Consider the following 22,004-nt stretch of genomic DNA (forward strand, 5'->3'; position numbering starts at 1 on the left):
GGGGTAGTGGTATTCTCAATGGACTGGTAATCTAGAGACCCAGGATAATGCCCATGGAACTGGGGTTCAAATCCCACCACAGTAGATAGTGAAAGTCTGGAATTAAAAGTCTAACAAATGAACATGGAACCACTATCGACTGTTATAAAATTCCATCTGTCCTGGGAAGGAGATCTGCCATCTTTACCTGGTCTGGCCTACATGAGATTCCAGAATCACATCAATGTGGTTGACTCTAAAATGCCCTCTGAAATGGCCTAGCACACCACTCAGTTTCAAGGCAATTAGGGATGGGCAATAAATGCTGGCCCAGCCTGCAATACTTTTATTCCATGAGCAAATAAAGAAAAACAATCAAGAACAGCCTAAGGTGACTTGTCTTTTAACTGTTTTCTCCCTTTCTTTAGCTTGGTTCATTCCTATTATCCATATTCAAGATTGAAATGAATAAATTTCTAAATGTTAAAAACATCAAGGGATTCGGGGAAGGTGCAGACAGTCGTGTTGATGTAGGAGATCAACCGTGATCTCATGGTGGAGTGGGCTTGAACGGCTGAATGGACTACTCCTGCTCCTAGTTCTTATGCTCTTAAATCAATCACAACAACAGCAGCAACTTATTGGAAATGTTTCAGAAAGGAATTCCAGAGCTGAGGACTTTGACAGCTGAAGGTACAGCCACAAGTGATGGAGTTAGAATGGGGATACTGTAGGTGCCAGAATTAGAAGAATGCAAGTACCTTGGAGGGTTGTGGGGCTGGAGATCACAGAGGGACCAGGCATGGAGAATCTGAGAACAAGGTGGAGTACTTGAAAATCGAGGCATTGCTTATACATGAGCCATCGTAAGTCAGCACAGGGGTGATGTATGAATGGGACTTGCTGCAAAGTTTTGCATAACCTTAAATTTATGGAGAATGTGGGAGTCTGGCCAGGAGCGCATTGGATATTTTATGATTTGGGGCATTGAACCACCTATGACATGCACTCAAAAAATCAGATCTCCTTTGTGCTGATATGTATTTCCATTGAGCATACTTTAAATTCTGTAAGCAAAACCACAATTTCCCATCTTAATTGGTTTGCATCACACATCCCAAATCACTAAGACAAACGCTTCTCACTCAGAGGCACAGACTTACAAAAACACTCACTTGTTCAACTGCCCATTGCTAGCTCATAGCTGCTACAAGCCACTACTGGAAATTGCATGCAGTTTAAAGAGTGAAATCTACAAATAAAATGAAAATAGAGATCTTGATACAATCATATCATCCGGATTATCTGTGTAGATGAGCAACACATCTATGGTCAAATACTTCAATCAATCTACCCAACTTCCATTCACTAACATCTAGGTACAATTCTTTATGAATTATCTTGTTTAAGATGCTTCTCTCTTTGAGATATTGTTGGAAATCTGATTCAGACTAATGCAAGTTTTCGTTTGTGACCACATGCATTAAATTTGTTGACACATAACTGGATCTTTCTGAGGTTTTACTTTCCCACAGGCTGTATTCCAGTTTGCAATTCAGAAATGTAAAACATTGCTTCTCTAAAGAATGGCCGACATAAAACAACCGTAATTAAACTTCCCCGATCACAACCATTACATTGGCAGAATTATAAAAAGATGTCTAACAGCAGGAGGCCTTTGTTGGAACCACACAGTTTAAATTATTATACTCTGTGCATTTCTTGCCAACTTCTTACAACAAGGTCAGCCTGCCATATTCTTAAAATGCTTCCAAACTAGTCATTCTTTACAACAATAACCATTCCCTGCAACACATTTGTATAGACAGCTCCACATTTTTGATTTACTTACAGTATAGACACTTGAAATACATTGCAGCATCTCAGTCCAGGTCTCTGAGCAATGTACGTTTTTTGTTAGCTATAACTTTAAATGCTGTGCCAGCAGTTGGAACACGATGTGAAACAGAAAATACTAACCCACTGCCTGATAACAACTACAGTTCTTACTCAGTAGATATTGCTCTGCAGTTTCATTACTTCCTATTGATCTACTCACAATGGTAGATTTAGAACACTTTGCTTCCACAGTACAATGGATGAATAAACCATACAACTTGGAAAATCCTTTCACCTCATGAATAATATATAAATTTTATTTTAAATAAGTGTTGTGTTTTGTAAGTGATCTATGATAGCATATTCAGGTGAAGATGATTTTTGAAGGTAGCCAATACGGATCCTTGAATTGAAACATATCTAGCCTGCATTTAGCTCAAGACATTACAAAGGTAAAGGAGTTGAAGTCTACAGGAGAAATGGCTCACAAAGGGGCTGATTTCCACTAAAATTCTTGCTAATGCTCATAAGTTCATAAGATATAAGAGCAGAATGTGGCCATTCAGTCCATTGAGTCTGCTCCATCATTCTATCATAGCTGATATGCTCCTCATCCCCATTTTCCTTCCTTCTCCCCATAACCCTTCAACCCATTACCAATTAAAATAAGTTCAAAGCTTGTTAAGGATGTGGAAAGCAATTTTGTAGCTCCCAACTCCAGGCCCCCCTTTATGTCATATACAATCCAAACTTTGATTTGATTTATTATTGTTACATGTATTACTATACAGTGAAAATTTTGTTTCTTGCATGCTATACAAAGCATACCGTTCATAGAGAAGAGAAAGAAAGGAAAGGGTGCAGAATGTAGTGTTACAGTCATAGGTAGGGTGTAGAGAAAGATCAACTTATTGCGAGCTTGGTCCACTCAAAAGTCTGATGTCAGCAGGGTTGAAGCAGTTCTTGAGTCGGTTGCTACGTGACCTCAGATTTTTGTATCTTTTTCCCAAAGGAAGGAGATGGGAGAGAGAATGTCCAGGGTGCGTGGGGTCCTTAATTATGCGGGCTGCTTTGCCAAGGCAGCGGCAAGTGTAGACAGAGTCAATGGATGGGAGGCTGGTTTGCGTGATGGATTGGAGCTACATTCACGAAACTTGGAAACAAATTACTGTTCTTTCACTGACGGTGAGTCAAAATTCTGGAACTCCTTGACTAACAGCATACTGGGCGCACCTTCATCACACAGACTGCAATGGTTCAAGAAGGTGGCTCATCAGCTCCTTCCCAAGGGCAACTTGGAACAAACAAAAGATGCTGACCTGACTAGCAACACCTTCATTCCATGAATAAGTAAACAAGTCACATGAAATAATCTGGCATTTTATTTTGAAAATTGTGCTTTGACTGCTTTATATTTGAAACCAGCACATTTTCATTCTGACTCAGAGCTTCTCACAAAGAAATAAAACAGAATTACTATTGTTACAGAGTGAAGGTTTACAGAGCGCGACGGGTGAGAAAGAAAAGCAGCACAATAGTCAAGTCTTGAGGTAACAAAGGAATGGACGAGGGTTTCGGAAGCAGATGGGCAGGGATGGGCAAGATGTAAGTAGGTAATCTTTGTGATGGAGAGGTTATAGGGTTCGGGGGTCAGTTTAGGGTCAAATAGGATGGCGAGTTTGGCTTCAAGACAGAGAGGTGGAGAGGAATGAAGTTAGCAGTGAGGGTACATAGTTCACAGAGAGCTAAAGATGGTGGCACTATTTTTGAAAAAGGAAATTGAATACTGTGAAACAAGCTGCCTAATCAAAGTCAGTGAAAACGATAATCAGGAGAAGCTGGCCTTGGCGATACGTCATACCCAAGTTCAACACTACCATCGCTCTCTTTTCCCCTCTGCCCAACCCACCAATATCCACACCAGCCACTCAAAGGACCTGTTGTGTGAGACCACTGAAAAGGGCCCAAAGGTGCTAAACTATGGGCAATTTTGTACCGAAGAATAAATGACAGTGGCAGACACGTTTCAGGAGCACTAGTCGGCAATGTGAAGGGACTTTCATCCTCTCATCCTCAACTTGATATTAAATTAGCACCTCGAGGTGAAGGACTAAGAAATGCTCACTGTTTTCATCATCTGCTTCTCTCAATACTTAGCATGTTTGGGATGCTAACAGGTTTTGCACAAGTTTAAATGACAATAGCCACTGAAATTGTAGTCAATGAAAACATGTAGAAAAATAATAAATCATCAGGTAAGGCTAGTTGTTACAAAAATAATAAAACAACAGAATTAAAGGCTCTGTATCTGAATACATGGGGCATTCCAAACAAAACTGATGAACTGATAGTGCATTTGGAAATATACAGAGAAATGGGGTGGAATTTTATGGCCCCCTCCTGCTGGAAGAATCTTCTGGTCCCTCTGAAGTTTTGAACTGTCCTGCCCACACCGTGACAAGGCCATAAGGATTCTACCCATGGCTGCAGAATCACACAGGTTGGAACCCAAATATTGAAAGCTACATGACATCTCGAAAGGACAGGAAGATAGGAAAAGTTGGAGGAGTGGCTCTGTTAGCTAATGATGGTATTAGCACATTAGAGAGGGATGAAACAAGTTCAGGAAACCAGGATGTCGAAGCTGTTTGGGTAGAGATGAGAAATGATAAAGGGCAGAAGATTGACTAGCTAACAGGGAACAGACAGCAGGTATAAGTAGGCATTTTCTGGTCAACAGGATGTGACAAGTGGTGTGCCACAGGAATCAGCGCTGGGACCTCAACCTTTTACAAGTTATATAACTTACTTTGATTAAAAGGCACCAAAGGTACAGTTGCTAAATTTGCCAAAAGGACGAGTGGCTTACTTCCGCTCCTGACTCACATGTTTGTATATACATAGGTTTGAAGCCTGAAATTGCTAAGTATTTTCCTGATAACAAATGTTCAAATCCCAAACGAGATTCATATACCTCCTGTGCAAATGTATCAATACATCTCGAACTGGGACCAAAGGTGTGGTTGCTAAGTTTGCTGACGACACAAAGATAGGTAGGAAAGTAAATTGTGAAAAGAACATAAGGAGGCTACAAAGGGATAGAGAAAGGTTAAGTGAATGTGCAAAAGATCTGGCAAATGGAATATAATGTGAGAAAATGTGAAATTGTCCATTTTGGCAGGAAGAATAAAAAAGCATATTATCTAAATGATGAGAGATTACAGACAGCTTAAGCACAGAGGGATCTGGATGTCCTACTGCATGAATCACAAAATGTTAGTTTGTAGATACAGCCAGTAATTAGTAAAGCTAATAGAATGCTTTCATTTATTGTGCGGGGAAATTAATACAGAAGTACAGAGGTTATGCTTTAGTTGTACAGGGTATTGGTGAGAAGACATCTGGAGTACTATGTATAGTATTGGTATCCTTATTCAAGGAACAATGTGAATATAAGCTGTTCAAAGAAGGTTTACAAGACTAATAGTTTGATTGGGTGGGGTGTCTCGTGAGGTAAAGCTGGACAGGTTGTGCTTGTATCCACTGGAGTTTAGCAATGTAAGAGGCAACTTGATTGAAAGATATAAAATTCTGATGGGTCTTAACAGAGTGGAAATGGAAAAGATGCTTCCTCTTGTGGGAGAATCTAGTATTAGGAGCCACTGTCTAAAAGTAAGGGGACATCCATTTAAGTCAGAGAAGAGGAGAATTTTCTTCTCTGCAGAGGATTGTGAATCTTTGAAACTCTGCATTCACCACCTTTTGAGAAAGGGAGTCTTTGAATATTTTTAATGTTGAGGTAGATAAATAATAAAAGAACTGAAAATGTTTTCAATATAATTTTGGAAACCCTGCTCTTCGCTGGCTGCAATTACATTGCAACAGTGAAGTCAAAACATTGCCAGATGCTGAGAGAGTTTACTGCACTTGTTGGTCATTAGATTGATGGCTATTGTACTCAATTCCAAAGCAGTTTTGGCATTATTAAAACAGTGTTTAGTTGATGATAAAATAGCAATAACTATGCAATGGGCCAGCATGTTCATGTTGACTCACATCACCAATGCACATCTGATACATTTAGAAGTGCTGGCAATGATGCTAATGGACAGATTTCTATCTTCTACAATGGAGAGATTGTGCTTTATCCTGCATTATAGCTGCTGCTCCTTTTAGAATGACATCTGCACTAACTTGCAAATATAAACTCAATTTCATTTTAGAATCTCAGAGTTCATTGAGGTTTACAGCATGGAAACAGGCCCTTCCGCCCAACTTGTCCATGTTGCCCTTTTTTTAAAAACCTCTATAGTAATCCCAATTGCCCGCATTTGGCCCATATCCCTCTGTATCCACCTATACCCACATAACTCTTTAAATGCTTTTTAAAGGACAAAATTGTACCTGCCTCTACTATTACCTCTGGCAGGTTGTTTCAAACACCCACCACCCTCTGTGTGAAAAAATTGCCCCTCTGGACACTGTTGTATCTCTCCCCTCTCACCTTAAACCTATGCCCTCTAGTTTTAGCCTCCCCTACCTTTTGGAAAAGATATTGGCTATCTAGCTGATCGGTGTCCCTCAGTATTTTACAGACCTCCATAAGATCACCCCTAAGCCTCCTACGTTTCAGGGAAAAAAGCCCCAGTCTATCCAGCCTTTCCTTATAACTCAAATCATCAAGTCCCAGTAGCATCCTAGTAAATCTTTTCTGTACTCTTTCTATAATATCATACTGTACACACATTGAACTGGGAAAAGCAGCTGAGAAAGTTAGAAGCAGCCCTGCTCTGCAACCACAAGCCAACACTCTCCATGGTTCAGTTAGAACACCGATTTGAGAAGCTGCAGATTGTCAATTCACATATTAGTGGCTGCTTGCAACTAGCAGGAGGCTGCGTAGCTTAAGTGAAAGATGTGAAGCAAACATACTGAACAGTGCAAGGGTTTTTAATTACAGAATACAAACAGGAAGCTGCGCATCAGGGTTTAAGTTTTTGTGGGCTTCTCAAACTTGGCTCCAATAAGGAATCATAGAAGGAAGCACAAATTAAATAAATATATCAACTACAAACATTTTCATTAGGTTGTTGTTTCTCCTGCAGGTAATACTGAGGGCTAGTGAGATATTTAATTCACAAGGCTGGAAAAGGAGGAATTTACCAGGCTTTGGGCAAAGATTAGGGGAGTGCGAATGATTGAACTGCTCTTTCAAAAAGCCAGCACAAACATGATGGGCTGAGTGGCCCCCATCTGTATTGGATATTTCTACAACAATGAATCAATATAAGCTGCTAATATATAGTTCTTGAGCTGTGGCCAATGGCCACTTGAGCCTAAACCTGTTGAACTTCTTTAGACCAGCAGCACCCACTCTTCACTGGCTGCCTACAGTCAGGAGATGAAAAATAAAGATCTGCTCCAAGATGAAGGGAAAACAAAGCCAGGGCAGTACAGTGGCACAGTGGTTAGCACTGCTGCTTCACAATGCCAGGGACCCTGGTTCAATTCCGGCTTTGGATCACTGTTTGTGGAGTTTGCGCATTTTCCCTGTATCTGCATGGGTTTCCTCTGGGTGCTCCAGTTTCCTCCCACAGTCCAAAGATGTGCAGGTTAGGTGGATTGGCCATGCTAAATTGTTTGGATAAGATGCTCTTTTGGAAAGTTGTTGCAGACTCGAGGGGCCAAATGGCCTCTCTTTCTGCAATGTGGGGATTCTCTGGTTATAGCCTGTGATTCAATCTCATTCCACATTTACTTGGGGGTGGAGGGGAAGGAGATAGTTAAAGTTTTAAAGTTAAAGTAAAACTTTATTTGAGTCATGAATACGGCTTACATTAACAATGCAACAAAGTTACTGTGAAATTCCCCTAGTTGCCACAGTCCGGTGTCTGTTCAGGTCAATGCACCTAACCAGCACGTCTTTCAGAATGTGGGAAGAAACTGGAGCACCCGGAGGAAACCCACGCAGCTACAGGGAGAACGTGCAGACTCCACACAGACAGTGACCCAAGCCGGGAATCAAACCTGGGTCCCTGACACTGAAAGACAGCAGTGTTAACCACTGTGCTATCGTGCCACCCCAATGTTTGGCCAATCCACTGAACCAGCACATTTTTGGAGTGTGGGAGGAAACTGGACCACCTGGAGGAAACCCATGCAGACATGGGGAGAATGTGCAAACTCCACACAGACAGTGACCCATGTGCCACTCTAGCTGTTGGGAATTTGATCAATGGGGACTGGAGGGGAGCAGACTGATCCTGGGGATGGGTAGTGTGTTGGTTTGCTGGTGAGCTTATTGCTCTAGTGGATACATTCCTATCACAATTAGTGCTGTAAACAAATTCAGCTCTGGATTCAGCCCTTCCCTCTCCTTTTACCTGCCAAGTTTCTGGAAGTTTGGGAAACTGGGTCAACTGTGGGTAGGAATAGAATCACTGTTAAAATGAAGGCTTGCAGTCTGATTAAAATATTTGAGTCATAGCTTCATATAGAGGTTTACAGCATGGAAACGGGTCCTTCAGCCCAACTTATCCATGTTGCCCTTTTTTTTTAAAGTGACAAGCCTGCCTTCTTTAGGGCCTCCATTAGAACGGGAAATGGACAATTTGGGCTCCTGTTCAGATTCCTCCCTCTCCAGCCTTCCACTTGAACCAAACCCACTCATTCTTGGGGATTAAAATGATCCCCATGCAATAAATTTAAGGCAATTCCAATTGGCACAAGGCACCTTTCAGAATCTTGTAAGTCTGCCCTTTGATATTTTCGATTAAAATTAATGTGGTAGAACTGAGATTGAAAGACTATACTGAAAGATCCATGTTTTCATAGAGAAAGATTTACTGAGTGCAAAAAATGTCTGAGTAAAAATTGGTGAAGTAAACACCTTATGAAAACAAAAAGAAATTGTAACCTGTGGCCTATTCTTTTGAATATTGAAAATTCTGTATTGTGCCCAAGACACCAAAGGTCAAGCTTTTTGTAGCCATGAAATAAAATAATCCCTGAACATTTCAAGCTGTCTCCTGCCATGTAACTGACTCCAACACCCACTCAGATTGGCATGACCTGGAATTAACTCCAACCAGACACTGCGAAAATGTTTGGAATGCTTGCATTCATTACTAATACCAGTCAACTTCATTTAAGTCGAACAGAGCTGTATTTTGCCTCTGTTTTGTGTATTTAAAAATCAGCCACTGAATGTCTGTACAGATAAAGTTAAACAATAACAACCATAAGACCACAAGACATAGGAGCAGGATTAGGCCTTTCGTCCCATTGAGTTAGCTCCACCATTCAATCATGGCTGATATGTTTCTCATCCCCATTCTCCTGCCTTCTCCCCATAACCCTTAATCCCCTTGTTGATCAAGAACCTATCTATCTATGTCTTAGAGACACTCAGTGACCTGGTCTCCACAGCCCAATGAGTTCCACAGATTCACCATCCTCTGGCTGAAGAATTTCCTCTCCATATCAGTTTTAAAGAGCGTCCCTTCATTCTGAGGTTGTGCCCTTGAGTTCTAGGCTCTTCCATTAGTGGAAACAGCCTCTCCACGTGCATTCTATCCAGGCCTCTCAGTATTCTGTAAGTTTCAATTAGATCCCTACTCATCCTTCTAAACTGTATTGAGTACAGACACAGAGTCCACAAATGCTCCTCATACAATGAGCTCTTCATTCCTGGTGCACAACATTTAAATAATGCCTTAACCATAAGGAAATCATCCCAAAGCACACATCAGAAACGATGATTTAGTTCTGTTGGGCCCTTTGACAATAGAAAATAGGGATGCAGCTATCAGCAGAACAAAACAGAACCCATGTAGATAGCAATAAGAGATAATAAAGGATTAACAAATGCAGTCTACAGACTGTTAACAGTGGATAGGAGGTGGGGGAAAAAATATGCCGACAAATTAAGGAATTAAGTAAAAAACAGAATAATCATGGGGGATTTCAACTAAAATCTTAGAATCCCGACAATGCAAAAAGAGGCCATTTGGCCTATCGAGTCTGCACCAACATCAATCCCATCTGGGGTCCATTCCCCTAACTCCATGTATTTACCCCGATAATCTCCGATACTAAGGGGCAATTTAGTATGGCCAATCAACCTAACGCGCACATCTTTGGACTGTGGAAGGAAACCCACGCAGACACAGGGAGAATGTGCAAACTCCAGTCACCCTAGTCGGGGATCGAACTCGGGTCCCTGCACTGAGAAAGCAGCAGTGCTGACCACTGTGCCACCATCTGCCCATAGCATGATATTAATTGGACAGAAGAGGTGGGAAGGGAATATGTAAAAAGGAAAGATTTAACAAGGAATGATTCACTACTAGACCTAGTAATGGAGAATGAAACAGGTAGAATACAGAAACGAAATAACTTATATTCACAGATCACACATCACAGGAGTATTATAAAACAAAGCTTGACAGAAAATCTCATTTGGAGATATTGGGTCAGATAATCAAAAACTTAGTCAAAGTTTTAAGGCATGTTTTAAAGGAGGGATACAAGCTAGAAGGCAGACAAGTGTAAGGAATGTATACAAGAGATCAATGCTAAGCAACTGAAGGTACTGCCAACATTGGTGGAGCAACTAATAGTAGTATGCACAATTAACCCGAACTAGAGGAACGCAGATATCTCAGAAGGTTGTGCGGCTGGAGGTGATTACAGAGATAGGAAGAGGCGAAACCACGGAGGGATTTGAAAACAAGGAATCAAAATTTAAAATCAAGGCCTTGGTTGGTTGGGAACTAACGTAGGTCAGCAAGTATAGCGGTGATAAGGGAGTGGAAATTTCTGTGGGTTAAGACACAGGGAACAGAGTTTTGGATTACCTCATATTTACGGAGGGTAGGATGTGGGAAAGCAGCCAGTAGTGCATTAGAACAGTGGGGGCTAGAGATGATAAAGGCATGAATGAAAGTTTCAATAGTGGATGAACTGAGATAGGATGAAATCAGGTTGTGTTACTGAGTAGGAGCAGGATATTTTAGGCATGGCATAAAAATTACATTGGAGGCTCATCTCAGATCAAATGTGACACCAAGATTACAAACAGACTGGTTTCATCATAATCAATAGTGCAGAAGGAGGCAATTCGGCCCATTGAGTCTGCACCGAACACATTCCCACCCAGGCCCTATCCCCATAACCCCTAGCCAGTTCCCCTCACACTAAGCAGCAATTTATCATGGTCAATTCACCTAACTTGCACAGCTTTGGACCTTGGGAGGAAGCCGGAGCATCCAGAAGAAACCCACGCAGATACAAGGAGAACAAGGAGACTCCGCACAGATAGTGACCCAAGCCAGGAATCAAACCCAGGTCCCTGGTGCTGTGTGGCAGCAGTGCTAACCACTGTGCTGCTGTGCCGCCCATAGTCATTGAGTGTCAAATCTCAGACTTCTGCCAGGGGAGGGATGAACTCAGTAGCTAGGTGAACATCAATGCAATAGTGACCATAACATAACACACTTTAAGATGATGATAGAGAAGAACATAAGTATGGTGAAAAACAGGGTAACAGATAGAGGAAAAGCTAATTTTGAGGGAAATTAAAATTTGGGAAAATAAAATGAATGACAATACAGGGAAACAACAATGGGAAACATTTAAAGAACAAAAAAAAATTACAGCACAAAAACAGGCCCTTCGGCCCTCCAAGCCTGCACCGACCATGCTGCCCAACTGAACTAAAACCCCCTACCCTTCCGGGGACCATATCTCTCTATTCCCATCCTACTCATGTATTTGTCAAGACGCCCCTTAAAAGTCACTATCATATCTGCTTCCACTACATCCCCTGGCAGCGAGTTCCAGGTACCCACCATCCTCTGTGTAAAAACTGTGCCTCGCACACCTCCTTTAAAGCTTGCCCCTTGCTCCTTTAACCTATACTCCCTAGTAATTGACTCTTCCACCCCGGGAAAAAGCTTCTGACTATCCACTCTGTCCATGCCCTTCATAATTTTGTAGACTTCTATCAGGTCGCCTCTCAACCTCCGTTGCTCCAGTGAAAACAAACCAAGTTTCTCCAACCTCTCCTCATAGCTAATGCCCTCCATACCAGGCAACACCCTGGTAAATCTTTTCTGTACCCTGTCCAAAGTCTCCACTTCCTTCCGGTAATGTGGCGACCAGAATTGAACACTATATTCCAAGTGCGGCCTAACTAAGGTTCTATAAAGCTGCAACACGACTTGCCAATTTTTAAACTCAATGCCCCGGCCGATGGAGGCAAGCATGCCGTATGCGCTCTTGACGACCTTCTCCACCTGCATTGCCACTTTCAGAGATCTGTGTACCTGTACACCCAGATCCCTATGCCTACCAATACCATTAAGGATTCTGCCATTTACTGTATATTTCCTATCTGTATTAGACCTTCCAAAATGCATTATCTCACATTTGTCCAGATTAAATTCCATCTGCCATCTCTCCAAACAAGTCTCCAACTGATCAATATCCTGCTGTATCCTCTGATGGTCCTCATCGCTATCAGCAAATCCACCAACCTCTGTGTCATCTGCAAACTTACTAAGAAAACCAGTTACATTTTCCTCCAAATCATTTATATATATTACAAACAGCAAAGGTGCCAGCACTGATCCCTGACGAACACCACCGTTGCAGGCCCATTCAGAAACACACTTAAAACGGTGTTCAACAGAGTGCAGGAAAAATATATTCTGCTAAAAGGAAAGAACAAACTAACACTAATGAGATGGCAGAGATTAGGACAGAATCAAAAGAAAATGGAAGGCAAGGGAACTATAAAATCAAAACATCAAGGAACAAACTATTTTATAGGCACATCAATAGAAACAGACTGTGATGGGAATATTACCATTAAGCAATAAACAGGATAATATCACAGAGGAATGGAAGGAACAATAAATATTTCACTTTGGCATTTACCAGGGAGATATTTAGGGTAGAGAAGACATTGAATGAAGAGATGAGCAATAGAATAAGTGCATTTAAAATAAGAAAGGGAGATTTATTTGATAAACTAATTAAATTCAAAGAGGATTAAGCCCCTGATACGGATGGATTGCAACTACACATTGAAATAATCTAATGAAGAGATAGCAAAGATATATTTAATAATTTGTTAAATGTTGTAATGTTAGCAGACTACCAGATAGCAGCATATTTAAGAACAGGAGCAGAACTTCCTTCAGAAATTATAAACTAGTCAGCTTAACATTGCTGGTAGGGAGAATAATGGGAGCTCTAAAAGGAGAGAATAGAACAACATTTAGAAAGAAAAACTATAAACAATGGATTTCCAAAGGGAAGATCTTGCTTCATAACCTTTTTGTGGAGACAATGCTAAAGCAGTAATGTAATGGCCAGGAGTTTTCTCTCCCATTCACATCCCTGTGGATTTGGTGATGGAAGTGGAAAATATCGGATTTTACGTTGGCATGAATGTGATTGTCCATCCTCCCATCTGTGATAGGCCATTCCCCAATGTTCAACGCCAGGGACATCATTTAATAAACTTACATATCATTAACAAGTCCATACGTCAGAATCATCCCCCGACAAAAGATCCACACAGTGCTGCGTGATGGCAGAATGGCATGAAGCACGACTAGTATCCAAAAGTATGCATCTGGTGAGCAGACCACCCAGGGGAGTGCAGCACTCGTGTGGGTACGGTCATGCCCCTGACATCAAGCTGGCACCATCTGGGAAATAGTACCATTTCTGGGGAATGCCAGCTTGATGCCAGGTTAGTGCTTAGCTGGTGCACCTGGGTGAATTTGTTTGCTCACTGTGCACTGGGGTGGCCTTTAAAAAATGCACTCCAGATCATTAAGTGTCTAAGCTGCTGGTGGGGTGGGTGAATCAGAGGACACCCCACCAGCAACATGTCATGGGACCCACAACTTTAACTTTTTTCCAACCTGTTGCACTATAAGGCAGAGATAGCCAGACTGTTGTTGGTGACTTCAAAGCCACTTTTCCCACCCAACATTGGTCTTTGCTGATATCAGGGAAAATCCCGGCCAGTGTACCTGGATCCTCAAAAGGTCTTCGGTATGGTGCCCCATAATGGACTAATGAATAAGATCAGAGAACGTGGAGTCATGGTAGAATGGATTGCTAGCTGACTTGAGACAGAAAGCTGAAATTGGAAGTAAAGCCATTCAAAATGGCAGACAGTGGGAAGTGGTCTTCAATAAGAATCAGTACTGGATCCATTGCTGTTCACAACTTATATTAACAATTTGGAATCAAAGAACAGAGAACAAAGAAAATTACAGCACAAGAACAGGCCCTTCGGCTCTCCAAGCCTGCACCAACTATGCTGCCTGACTGAATTACTACAAGAACTATATCTCTCTCTTCCCACCCTATTCATGTATTTGTCAAGACGTCCCTAGAAAGTCACTATCACATCTGCTTGTATTACACCCCTCCAGCCGCGACTTCCAGGCATCCACCACCCTCTGTGTAAAAAAAAACTGCCTCATACATCTCCTTTAAACTTTACCTCTCGCACTTTAAACCTGTGCCCCCTGATAAATGACTCTTCCACCCTAGGAAAAAGCTTCTGACTATCCATTTGTCCACGCCCCTCATTATCTTGTAGACTTCCATCAGATCACCCTGCCCCACACCGCCGTTCCAGTGAGAACTAACCAAGCTTCTCCAGCCTCTCCTCACAGCTAATGGCCTCCATAGCAGGCAACATCCTGGTAAATCTTTTCTGTACCCTCTCTAAAGCCTGCTGAATCAAAAGCACAATTTCTAAATTTACAGAAGACATCAAACCGGGGCAGGGTGGGCTGAGGCAGGGTGGTGGGAACAGCTGATACTTGGGGGTGGGGGGGGGGGCGGGGCGGTGGTGGGTGCTGTGGTGGTACAATAAATTACAGGAGGACATTCATAAACTTACAGAATGGGGAAATAATTAGCAAATGAAGTTCAACGCAGATAACTGTGAGGTTATACCTTTTGGTTGGAAGACCTGAAAGGTCGCTTGTTATTTGGAAGGTGAAAATATAAGGTGGGATAAAGGAAGAAAGGGAAGCTCAATTTCAAATACATCAATCACTAAATCTTGAGCTAGTTTAAAAAACCATAGAAAAAGCAAAGTAAATGCTAAGCTTCACTTCTAGATGAATAGAACTGAAAACTTAGGAAGTTACATGAAATCTGGATTGAGCCACAGTTAGACCCCACTTAGACCCCACGCATTTCCAGTTGCCACATTATAAAAACAAGAAACCGGAGAGGGTGCAGAGAAGATTTACAAAGATGATACCAAAGAAACACATGGCTATACCCATACAGAAGTACTGACAGACTGGGTCTCCTCCCTCTTCAAAAAAAGACTTGTGATGATTTTATAAAGATCTTTAAAATTCTGAAAAGTTTTGATAGAGTGAATATTCCCTCTTGTGAGGAAGAGCATAACTAGAGGCCATCAACATAAGATATGTTGCTAAGAATTCCAATTAAGAATTCAGGAGAAACTTCCTCACACTAAAAATGGTACAATGTGGAACTTGCTACCATAGGGAGTGGTTGACATGAATAATAAGAGAGAACTAGACAAGCACGTCAGGGAAAGGGCACAGAGGGTTACAATGATAGATTTAGATGAGAAAAAATAGGAGGATGCCTGGCATAGAATGGTTGGGCTGAATGGCCTGTCTCTGTTCCATATATCATTTGTAAATGCCAAGAGAGGTACAGAGAGCCTTATTCAAGCTTTGGGTGGGTACAGATGGAATGGATAGCAAAATACTAAGAAGGGAACATAAATCAAACATAGCACGAGCGAGTGACAGGAAAATTAGAACGTACGAAAAGAGGGCCCAAAAAGTGTCAAGAAGAAAAAGTTAGAACTAACAGGCTTGGTACCAGAGCAGCAAAGTGCACAGACAAACAGACAAAGGAACTTGGGTTGCATGGACACAGCAGAAATTGGAAATGTCATAAACAGAGGATCTTCTGCCTTTAACAGGTGCCTGGTATCAGATGGATCAAAACTTGTTATTCTTGGAACCTTGGTATTCCAATAAAATTTTACAATATCCAATTAACTACCAGTCCACAGGTGCAAAACTTTGGATCAACAAACACATCAAACATTACAGCACCCCACAAAACACAACTCCAATTCAACAGCTGTCCTTTTAATGATGACTCCCTCTGTGAAGTCTGAGTGGGTACATCGACCTTGGCTGTCCCAGTTTCCTAATTATTCACTGGGTAAACGGCATTTGGTCCGTTGGACAGTTGTCCAGTTTGTTCCTAGACTGCCATCAATGGCTCTCTTTTAAGCTGCTATCTGTAGATACCAAGCATGATCTCTACTTCCTACTTTTAGTTTAAAGTTTATTTATTAATATCACATTACATGAACATTGCAATGAAGTTATTGTGAAAATCCCCCAGTTGCCTCATTCCAGCGTCTGTTCGGGTACCTGAGGGAGAATTTAGAATGCCAATGCACCTAACCAGCGTGTTTTTCAGACTGTGGCAGGAAACTGGAGCACACGGAGGAAATCCATGCAGACATGGTGAGAACATGAAACCTCCGCAAAGACAATGACCCAAGCCAGGAATTGAACCCGGGTCCCTGGCACTGTGATGCAGCAGTGCTAAGCACCATGCCACCGTGCACCTCACTCCCAAACCTTTCAGAGGGATTGTAATCACTTTTTATTGTTGGTTTCACCTTCAGATCATAACAGAATGAACAGTATTTCAAGCAAGGTTGATTTCAATTTGTGATATTCAGCATCAGTGGTGTAACACTCACTATCATTGTGCCTCCCTAGATATGAGCAACATTTTAAATGTTCAATAAGCCATTATGTCTGTCAGCTAGATGTTCAACACCCTCCTCTAAACTTAAGAATCTCCAAAAAGAATTCATTTAGAAATCTACAACAACCAGAGTGTGAAATCTTGTGTTCCTGGAATAGTCCTGTGGCAGGAGTGATAAGTCAGAGAGATTCCCATTGCAAAGCAAATGAGTAAACCAGTCAAATCGTTTGTATTCAGCTCATTAATTATGCAGCCGCAAGGTACACGTTGAACCTTGTAATAGGTTGGGCAGGTAGTTGGCTGTGTGACCATCAAGTCTGTGTGCAATATTTAAAAGGCACCTGGACAATTTCTCTCACCACCCTCACTCCCCCGCAGAGTTCCTCAGTCACACCCATAGGAAGTGATAGAAAGCATCCTTTCTGAAGATATCACAGCTTGGCTGCTGCTCTGACCAAGATGGCATGAAACTGCAAAGGGTTGTGAATGTAGCCCAGTTGATCTCCCATCCTTTGCAGCATTGTCCTTCCCCAGACACCCACCTCCCTTCCAAAGTTACCCTTATTCAGACCTCCCCAATTTTCATCTTGGCCTCCTGGGTCCCCCCATCTTTATTCACATGTTCCAAACTCTCCCACTTCCTTCATAAGAACTAGGAGCAGGAACAGGCCATTTGGCCCCTCGAGCCTGCTCTGCATTCAATAAGATCATAGCTGATCTTTCCGTGGACTCAGCTCCACTTACCCGCCCGCTCATCATAACCCTTCATTCCTTTATTGTTCAAAAATCTGTCTATCTGTGCCTTAAAAACTACTTTTGAAGTAGCCTCAATTGCTTCACTGGGCAGGGAATTCCACAGATTTATAGCCCTTTTGGGTGAAGAAGTTCTTCCTCAACTCAGTTCTAAGTGTCTCACGTCTTCCAGCCTCCGTGCTTCCTTCGTGTGCATGCCATCTACGTCACAATACACTGTTGGCACCTGGGAGAAGAGCGACGGCAGCACCCAGGGCAGATAAATCAAAGAGATCTCAGTTGCCAGGTGCATACCACCTTTGCAGATTGGGAAGCAACAGTCTGACTTACTACTGGTGGTCTATTTACCATTTATATAGATGATCTGGAGGAGGGAACCGAGTGTAGGGTGTCGAAATTTGCTGATGACACCAAGACTGGGGGAAAGGCAAATTGTGCGGAGGGTGTGGAGAGTCTGCAGAAGGGTCTAGATAGGCTGGGCGAATGGGCCAGGAAATGGCAAATGGAATTTAATGTTGGCAAGTGTGAGGTGGTCCACTTTGGTAGGAAGAATGGTAGGAAGGACTATTACTTACGTGGCGAAAAACTGCAGCAGGCGACGGTGCAGAGGGACCTCGGGGTCCTTGTGCATGAGTCGCAAAAACCCAGCTTGCAGGTGCAGCAGGTGGTCAGGAAGGCGAATGGGATGCTGGCCTTCATAGCGAGGGGGATTGAATATAAAAGTAGGGAGGTCTTGCTGCAGCTGTATAGGGCATTGGTGAGGCCGCAGCTGGAGTACTGTGTGCAGTTTTGGGCGCCGCACCTGCGCAAGGATATTTTGGCCCTGGAGGGAGTGCAGAGGAGGTTTACTAGGCTGATACCGGAGTTGAGGGGATTGAGCTATGAGGAGAGGCTGAATAAACTAGGCTTGTACTCGTTAGAGTTTAGAAGAATGAGGGGAGATCTCATTGAGACGTATAAGATGATGAATGGGATGGATAGGATAGAGGTGGAGAGACTCTTCCCGCTCAAAAAAGACAGTAGGACTAGGGGGCACAGCCTCAAGATAAAGGGGAGGCGGTTTAGAACGGAGTTGAGGAGGAACTTCTTCACTCAAAGGGTGGTGAATCTCTGGAATTCTCTGCCCGTTGAAGTGGTGGAGGCTGCCTCGCTAAATATTTTTAAGAAGCGGGTTGATGGGTTCTTGATAAGAGAGGGGATTAAGGGTTATGGGGAGAGGGCGGGAAAGTGGAACTGAGCCACAACAGATCAGCCATGATCTTATTGAATGGCGGGGCAGGCTCGAAGGGCTAGATGGCCTACTCCTGCTCCTATTTCTTATGTTCTTATGTTCTTATGTCCATGGGGTCTGTAGCCCCATGAATGAGTATTCATGACATGCACATTATAATCCTGACGTTGACCTGTGGGAATGACAAACCACCATGAAAGCGCTGAGGGGAAAATAGCAACTTATTTTCCAGCCAGTGGAATTCCGACTTTTGGCCACACTCCAAATTATGCAGTCCTGCTTGCCACAATTCCCACAAGTGGCAGGGCCAGAAAGATCCAGCCAGAGTCTCTTTGGTTTTTATTGATTGCATGCACAGTCTCTCATAGGGATATAATCACTTGCTAAACTTAGAGAATATAGGCAAAAGTGGGGAAAAGGAAATGGTGAGGCTTACCAAATTTGCACTGTGATGCAGAGAGCCTAATTAGCTAAGCCTGCAGAGCGGAGGATTGCAAAATCTTTTTGTTGCTTGTCCTACTAGTACAAGACAGTCTGTACAACACTTGATTGCTTGCTTTGCCTGTTTACATAAACATCAGAAGTGTTTCATAGAATATAGTGCAGAAGGGGGCCATTTGTCCCATTGAGCCTGCACGGACCACAATCCTACTCAGGCCTCACCCCTGTAATCTCATATATTTACCCTGCTTTTTTCCTAACACTAAGAGGCAATGTAACACAGCCAATCCACCTAACCCACACATCTTTGGACTGTGGGAGGAAACCAGAGCACCCAGAGGAAACCCACGCAGACACAGGGAGAACATTCAAACTCCATACAGACAGTGACCCAAGTCGGAAATCGAATCCGGGTCCCTAGTGCTGCAAGGCAGCACTGTGCCACACTTGTTAAGTTCTGAGATGACAATAGAAGTTGTGGTTTGGGATAGAAATCTGTGAATTTGACTAGACACTTAACACACAAGATAATTTGGCACGTCAGCTATGAGTCTCACCAACTTTTACAGTTGCACCATAAAAAGCATTCTTTCTGGTTGTGTCACAGCTTGGTATGGCTCCTGCTCTGACCAAGACCGCAAGAAACTACAAGAGGTCATAAATGTAGCCCAATCCATCACGCAAACCATCCTCCCATCCATTGACTCTGTCTACACTTCCTGCTGCCTCGGCAAAGCAGCCAGCATAATTAAGGATCCAATGCACCCCTGACGTTCTCTCTTCCACCTTCTTCCATTGGGAAAAAGATACAAAAGTCTGAGGTCACATACCAATCAACTCAAGAACAGCTTCTTCCCTGCTGCCATCACATTTTTGAATGGACCTACCTTGCACTAAGTTGATCTTTCTCTACACCCTAGCTATGACTGTAATACTACATTCTGCAACCTCTCCTTTCCTTCTCTATGAACAGTATACTTTGTCTGTATAGCATGCAAGAAACAATACTTTTCACTGTATATTAATATATGTGACAATATAAATCAAATCATAATGCCAACCAGCTACATGGGCGGTAGTGTCTGTGTGAAGAACACACTGGGAATGGATAACTGGCCCACCAGCAACTCCACACGCTTGTTTGGGTGAGGGATTGTCATCGTCTTTCATCTTGATAGAATATTCTTTTATGGGCTCTTGATGGGGAGGACTAGAAGGTCAAACAGCCTTGTCTGGATTTCTGATGCTCTTCATTAACAATTTTCGAAATTTTTCGGGAAACTGCAACATGAACTGTATGTGCTGACTGCTGAATAAACTATTACAACATTGGGGTGCTTGAAAATCTTGGGGGAAATGGAGAGTCTATGAAACTTACAAATTATCATGGAAGTAAATACAAATCAGGAGAGATGAAGCCCTTGGTTTCTATGGTGGGGCAGAGAGAAGGCATATGGATTCATTCCAGTAGTGGGCAGTGCAGCCAGACAGGTCAGAGATGTAGAGGCTCATCTGTTCACAATGTCAGGACTTCATTTAAATAAAACCTCCTGGAAAACAGCTGACTAGATTCACTAGCTAGCCGACAGGTGCGAGCAAGAATTTTTCCACAGAAGGCCGTATTCAGTGACCTGTAGGTTTGGTCAGCTGTGGTCAATGAGAGGAGGGGTTCCAGAGCAATTACACTGGGATTGGAGAAAGCTGAGAAATCCCTCACAATACAGATTGGAGGAGGCTGTGAATTTTCTCCTGATGTGCAATAAGGGATGGTTGTGAATTTTCTACTGTTAAGCAATGGTGAGGTTCCAAATTGTCCTATGTTAAGCAATCAGGGAAGTTGCAAATTCCCTTGTGTTAAGTAATCAAAGAGGACTTGGGATTCTCCTGGCTCAATGAGTTCAAAGAGCAGGAAATTGAGGAACGCGTAGGACTTCCCCCACCTTGATGTTTACATTATTATGACTTTTTGCAATTACATTTTGATCATCAGCCTTGTTGAGGGCCTGAATCACCATCATTATTATAGGGAATAGGATGATGGGTAAAATTGCAGCCTACATTTTGGTTGGAACAGGAGTTCAATGACTTATGGCTTATAAAGAGAAACTGAGTAGACTGGGGCTACATTCATTGGAATTCAGAAGTATGAGGGAAGATCTTATTGAAACATGTAAGATTATGAAGGGAATAGATAAGATAGAAGCAGGGAGGTTGTTTCCACGGGCGGGTGAAACTAGAACTAGGGGGCATAGTCTCAAAATAAGGGGAGCAGATTTAGCACAAAGTTGAAGAGGACTTCTTCACCCAAAGGTTTGCGAATCTGTGGAATTCCCTGCCCAGTTGAGGCTACCTCACTGAATGTTCTTAAGGCAAGGATAGATACATTTTTGAACAGTAAAGGAATTAAGGGTTATTGTGAGTGGGCAGGTAAGTGGAACTGAGCCCACGAAAAGATCAACCATGATCTTATTGAATGACGGATCAGGCTCAAGGGGCCAGATGCCTACTCCTGCTTCTAGTTCTGAGGAGTGTTAAGAAATTTGTGCTTCTGTTCAGTCCAAGGAAGATTACAGAGAAGGTGTAATGTCAAAAGGTGGGAGATTAAAAATATCAAAAAATGGCTGAAGATTTTAAATGCTAATGTCAGAATTAGTAATACATAAATTAGTCTTCTTGAAACGTGAATGAAATCCAGAACCCACTCAAATATTTTAAAATTCTGTGTTTGCATGATTAACACCACCCCCGACCCCCTCTTTTATTTTGAATATATCACTTGTATTCAAGTTTTGCGGTTAAGAATTTATATCACCATGCACAAATCCTGTTCACAAATCTACTATTAGGCATCAACGGTATAGAGATGGGAATAATCATTGGAATATTGATTGTAAAAATGTATCTCATATGCTTAATCATATTAATTCAACAGCATTTGAATAAC

General features: G+C 42.3%; 1 protein-coding gene across 5 annotated transcripts in view; it reads right to left on the minus strand.

Annotated features, from left to right (window-relative positions):
- The window catches only part of mrtfba (myocardin related transcription factor Ba), a 290,456-nt gene that overhangs the window by 57,752 nt on the left and 210,700 nt on the right, over positions 1-22,004 (minus strand). The window lies entirely within an intron of this gene.

Source organism: Carcharhinus amblyrhynchos, chromosome 18 (genome assembly GCF_965287045.1).
Source record: "Carcharhinus amblyrhynchos chromosome 18, sCarAmb.v2.hapA, whole genome shotgun sequence".
NCBI classification, from domain to species: Eukaryota; Metazoa; Chordata; class Chondrichthyes; order Carcharhiniformes; family Carcharhinidae; genus Carcharhinus; species Carcharhinus amblyrhynchos.